This window comes from Tachypleus tridentatus, chromosome 10, assembly GCF_004210375.1.
Source record: "Tachypleus tridentatus isolate NWPU-2018 chromosome 10, ASM421037v1, whole genome shotgun sequence".
Taxonomy (NCBI): Eukaryota; Metazoa; Arthropoda; class Merostomata; order Xiphosura; family Limulidae; genus Tachypleus; species Tachypleus tridentatus.
In genome coordinates this window covers 28,997,091-29,003,090 of record NC_134834.1, presented here as the reverse complement: position 1 = coordinate 29,003,090, position 6,000 = coordinate 28,997,091, and the positions used below count along the sequence as shown (strand labels likewise).

The following is a 6,000-nucleotide window of genomic DNA, read 5'->3' as shown; positions in this document are numbered from 1 at the left end:
TTACCGCTGTACCAGTGTGGGACGTAAAAATTGTAAACTATAATAAACACACTAAAAATCAACGTTTAAAAACATCACAAAGCTCTAATTATGCTATTCCTTACTTCATTAATTGATCTTATCAGCATTCTAAACCAGCGCTATATATTTATAAACTTCACACTTCAATAATCGAGACAATTTTACACAGCTAGAATGCTGCAATAAGGATTCATATTACCACTAAACATCTTCTTATATGTTTCTAGTTTTTATGCCTAAACATTTTTTTTAACGTTCAGCTATTTTCTCTTTATTTACATATAATATTTTGATTAATACCAAATAAACTATATAATAGTTATTGTTATATGCATATATTTTAGGCTACTCAAAATGGTGAATTAGTACAGATACTTTAATTATTGTTGTATTAAGTTTCATTGTGATATTGAAAGTAAAGTTTTATCGGAAGACTACATCACCAATATGATAAGCAATGGAGTTTACTGAGAAAAACAAAATTTTACTTGAATCCTATATTTGAAGAACAATAATGTAATTAATTTGATAATTACGATTTTTCCTGACAGCTTCGGATGCTATATTATAGTAAAGGTAAATATGAAGTTTGCTTTAATATACTACCAACATTGCATCATTTTTAAGAATATTATAATTTTTCTATAACACGGGTAAAATAATAATTAATAAATAACTAAGAAATATTATATAAATTCCGGTTAGAGCTTTAGTTTTATAAACCTATAGAGAAAGCTTATTTGATTATTTTCGTTTTTGCCACACACACACAAACAGAACTTATACGATGAATATACACGCTATCGCAAAAATGTAGCTATTTAATAATACGAATTTTCGACATTTTAAATACACTTTAACGTTCATCAATAAATCGTTTAAAGTTGTAGTAAATATGGTGATATACATATACAAGAATCTAATAACTAAAATATTGCAAGAGTCTTTTTTTTTTTAATTTCGCGCAAAGCTACTTAAGAGCTATCTGCGCTAGCCGTCCCTAATTTAGCAGTATAAGACCTGAAGGAAGGCAGCTAGTCATCACCACCCACCGCCAACTCTTTGGCTACTCTTTTACCAACGAATAGTGAGACTGACCGTAACTTTATAACGCCGCCACGGCTGAAAGGACAAGCATGTTTGGTGCGACGGGGATTCGAACCCGCGACCCTCGGATTATGAATCGAACGCTTTAACCCACCCGGCCATGCCGAGCCCTCGTAAGGCTCAGTAAGACAAAATAATTCCACTAAATAATATTCAGGCCTGGCATAGCCTAACGCGTAAGGCGTGCGACTCGTAATCTGTGGGTCGCGGGTTCGCGCCCGCGTCGCTCCAAACATGCTCGCCTTCCCAGCCGTGGGGGCGTTATAATGCAATCCCACTATTCGTTGGTAAAAGAGTAGCCCAAGAGTTGGCGGTGGGTGGTGATGACTAGCTGCCTTCCCTCTAGTCTTACACTGCTAAATTAGGGACGGCTAGCACAGATAGCCCTCGAGTAGCTTTGTGTGAAATTTAAAAAAAAAACAAAACAAATAATATTCTTGTCCCCTGATTCACTCGGTTTATAAAGTTCAAAAATTCATGATGAGGAAAAACCACTTGAAGTAAAAATGTATTCCTAAGATGGCTGATATGAGTATTAAAACTTTAATTAATGATGATGATCTAAAAAGCTCCTAACGTTGTGCTGTACTTTAATTTAATTAATGTTTTAATACCCATACCAGCCATCTTGAGAATACAAAGTGCAAAAATGCTTCACTTCGGTTCAGGCTTTGTGGTTGTGCAAAAATGTGTTATAGCGACCTCTGTGAATGCAAAGGCGTAAATAATTATTGTGTTTGCTCGCGAGGAAGTATGGGAGGATAAAAACGTTTAGTCAAAGATGGAGGATGAATCTTTTAAAATTATTATTGGAATGGGAGAAACTTGGTCGACAACTAAAAAAAACTAGGGTATTTTTAATATTTTCTTTCACTTCTGACCATTTATTTTGCTGTTGAGGGTAGTGATTATGGTTAGACTGCCTTGTATTAGCGTAACAGAAATTAAGGTAAGAAGTAAGATTCGACGTTAAGAATCAGTTTCAAGCAAGAACTAAAACCAAAAATTGTCAGTCTTTTTCTATGTTTGTGGTTCTAACAGCTTATACGTACATTCATAAGTAAGTTAGTGGCAGATGCCTTGTAGTTATAGAGACATGTAACTGTTGAGTAATAATGTATTATAACTTCAAGCTTCTTACTAATGTCATTATTATAATTTAGACTTAGCTTGTAAATGTAATGGTGAGTTTTTCTGATAACAGATAAGTTATTAATATTCCGTATTTAGAATAATAAAGTAATTAGTTGCAGACAAAACCTATTTTTCTTTTTAAGGTATGATAAATAACATTGTTAGTTTTTAATATTCCTCTCTTGAAACTGTTTAAAATTCATTTTGTGAATCAAAATTATTTTATCCATGTACACTGTCAATGCAGTGCATAGTAACTTGTGTCACTGTTGTGTAAGAAAATAGGTCACTAGTACAATTCTTAAGCTTAAATAGTTGAGCTTATTTTGTTGACTTTATCAAATTAGGACCTGTGGTACCAGTGTTCCAGAACTGCTTTAGTGATAAGTCATTCAAATAAATAATTTCAATGGTATTGAGAATGTGTTTTTGTTTAATTTTATAATTATCACATGCTGGTGTTTTGGTTTGAACTGAAACATTAGCAACTGATTTCACTTTCAGTAAGGCTTTGTGTGATGTTTATTGTAATATAAATGCTTTTTCATTGTATATGCAGGATGAATTATGCTTCAGGGATATAATAAGTTCACCAAACTTTGAATGTTTATATACTTTGTTGATTTGAATGGTTATTCTGTTTTGTTTCTATACCAGGGAAGTTTAAGATCACATATGATTGCCATATTAGCTGTTGATTGTTTATGATACTGTTCTGCACATTTTATATTGTTTTCATAAGCTTTTTATCCTTTTTTATGTTGATGTATTCTTTCTTAATTTTGTTTTTGACATGAAGGCTAATTTCATTTGTAATATTTTTATAGTTTTTTCAGTAAAAATTATCTATTTGAATAATTCTTAAATTTACTTTGAATTTTTCAAAGTTTTCTATTGTAAGGATGTAGTAATTTTGAGAAATTTTATTGGTGGACCATGTTTTTATTTATTCTAAGTAGTTTCTGTTTAGGGAAGCTGATTAAATATTGTAGGGTTTATTTAACTTCATTAAGCAAAGTGTATGTTTTATATTATACTTATCTGTAGTTAATTATGTACTGAATTTTTAAAAATTTTTACTTTTAGCTCATTTAAGGACAAATTCTATCTTTTGGTATTTATATTATGAACTTTAGTAAGGTGTGCTAAGAACAATGTACCCCAAACAATGTATCCTAACTGATGATGTGAACCAATTAAATTCCATTTTGGACTTTCAACTGACATTTTTATTCTCCATACAATTGTCACTGTAGAAGAGCTGAAGGAAATTATTACCCATTTAAATCTTATTTGTACATCTGCCATATACTAGCTTTGTAATATGATTATGTTTGTGTCTGCCATATACTAGCTTTGTAATATGATTATGTTTGTGTCTGCCATATACTAGCTTTGTAATATGATTATGTTTGTGTCTGCTATATACTAGCTTTGTAATATGATTATGTTTGTGTCTGCCATATACTAGCTTTGTAATATGATTATGTTTGTGTCTGCCATATACTAGCTTTGTAATATGATTATGTTTGTGTCTGCCATATACTAGCTTTGTAATATGATTATGTTTGTGTACATATTTATATTTAGGTCATTCTATAAAGTTTCAAATGTAAATTTAAATAATTCTGTATCTGTGTTTTATAAAAGTAGTTTAATGAAATTTTAATAAAATCTTTCAGTAGTTTAAGTAGATACAATTATTTGTGTAAGGTGAACAGTTCCCTTTTTATTTTCTTTTAAGTATTGCTTCATTTACTTTTATAAATCTTTTTTCTCCTTTTTTACAAAATTATTTCTTGAAGAATGTAATTTATACTATAGACCATGAAGTGAACTGTAAGTTTGATGGTAAACTGTTAGTCAGTGTCACTAAATATGTGGAAAGATAACAATTTGTAATATAATCACTAAATGTCATTTTCAATATCAACACTTGTATGGCCTTTTAATTAATACAAAAAGCAATACATTCTGATCATAATGTACAAGCAGTCAGAGACTATTAAATTATTCAGGGCAATCCCTGCACATGTACCCTTGAGAAATAGTAAACATTTAAACCCACACTGTATTTTATTAATTTTCCCTGTAAATTGTTGTTCTGGTGCTGATGTATACTGCCAAAGGCAGCTCATTCCATGAGCCAAACTTGAAAAAAAACCATTCTAAATCCTGGACCATCTTTATCAAATCTTAAATATCTTCATGAAGTTGTGTAAAACTGAACTGTTAATATGGTAACAAAATTATTTTATGTACTTACGGGTGAAGAATTGCTCACAGCTGTGATATGTTCTCAATGTTCTATTTGGAGATAAGTTTTTTATGTACTTATGGTAAAAAGTTGCTCACAGCTGTGATATATTCTCAATGCTTTATTTGGAGATAAGTGAATGCAGTGTATTGCATTTTCTGATAAAGGTAAATGCAGCAACTAATCACATTTGTCTTCAGTTAGTTGGAATATTTCACAGACTTCAAATTCACAATTTCTATGACCTCCATGACAAAATTCTGAATATAATCAAAGTGGAAATGTCCAATACTCAATAATAATAAAACGGGTTTGATAGTAGAAAATAGAAGGCAACCCTTGGGAATCATTCATCATTTTCACTGCCCAAGGCTACACATCTAGAACTGTTGCTTGAACCTATGAACTCTGTCCCAGTGGTCACTTGATAAATAGAAGATCAACTTGGATAAATTTAACTTTAAATGTACGTAGATATTAATTCTAAGTGGATTTACTGCTCTGTTCATTAAACGTTATTTGTAATTAGTTAGTAGTCTTATGCCTATTTTGTTGTATTTCTTGTTGCTAAAATAATTGATTACTCATTGCCAGCAGTGCGTGAAAACGACTGGTGGGATAACAAGTAGTTAGCTGCTACAGATTTCACAAACGTAGAGGATCTCTAATGGATTTGAGGTACCCTACACAAACTGATGATGTTAAAACTTGCAGTGTTTATTACTGAAGCCACTGTGCATTGTTTAGGTTGTTGCTTGCAGCTTTATTATGTTATGAAACAAGTAGTTAAATTTGAAGTAAAATAGTGTATGAAATCAAGTATGGTATTTATTAAAGGAACAACTTTTAACTTTTTGTCTGTAAATTACTGCCTCTTATCACTCATATTTTTGCATGCGTACTTGATGCAATAATCATACAAAAATAATGTGAGATTATTGTAATACTGTTTGTTAATAACCAATGCACAGTAAACAACTTTGAAAGTCATACCACTGGGATGAAGTGATGAGGCTTTTGTGGACAGTATTTACAGATATCTTAGACTTTGAAGGAAAGACGTTTATAAGTGGAAAAAAACCCCCAAAAAAACATTATTAAATGCTTGAAATTACATGTACGTATATATATATATATATACATGAAAAGTAAATAATTAACCTCTAGGTAAACAAATATTTTGTATTAAATTGTGTTTCACATTATGTTAGAAAAATGAAACTGCCTAGTCTGTGTTTTCCAAATCATAAATTTGTTGTCCTTTCATTCCTTTATATTTAGAATATAACTGAAGGAAGTTAGTGATCTTTTATTTTGTTCCTCCCTTGATAATATTGTAAACCTCTACATCTTTTACCATCTTTTCTCAAGAGGAAATTAAGAAATTTTGCCCCTGTAAGATGACCCATTTCTGAAATCATAGCAGACCTTCTCAAAGCTCTTTTCAATAAATTAGTATCCTTTCTTAGATAAGAGGATTG

The 6,000-nt window shown here is 30.9% G+C and overlaps 1 protein-coding gene across 7 annotated transcripts in view; it reads left to right on the top strand.

Moving 5' to 3' along the window:
* The first annotated feature begins 1,855 nt into the window (after window positions 1-1,855).
* Window positions 1,856-6,000, top strand: part of LOC143228956 (uncharacterized) — a 51,047-nt gene continuing 46,902 nt past the window's right edge. For 2 of the 7 annotated variants that reach the window (XR_013015576.1, XM_076460473.1), the window contains exon 1: window positions 1,879-2,077. The gene's annotated coding sequence lies outside the window, so the exon portion shown is untranslated. Of the gene's footprint in view, window positions 2,189-5,113; window positions 5,198-6,000 lie in introns of all 7 variants that reach the window. The other 5 variants (XM_076460477.1, XM_076460475.1, XM_076460476.1 and 2 more) reach the window with 5 other exon arrangements.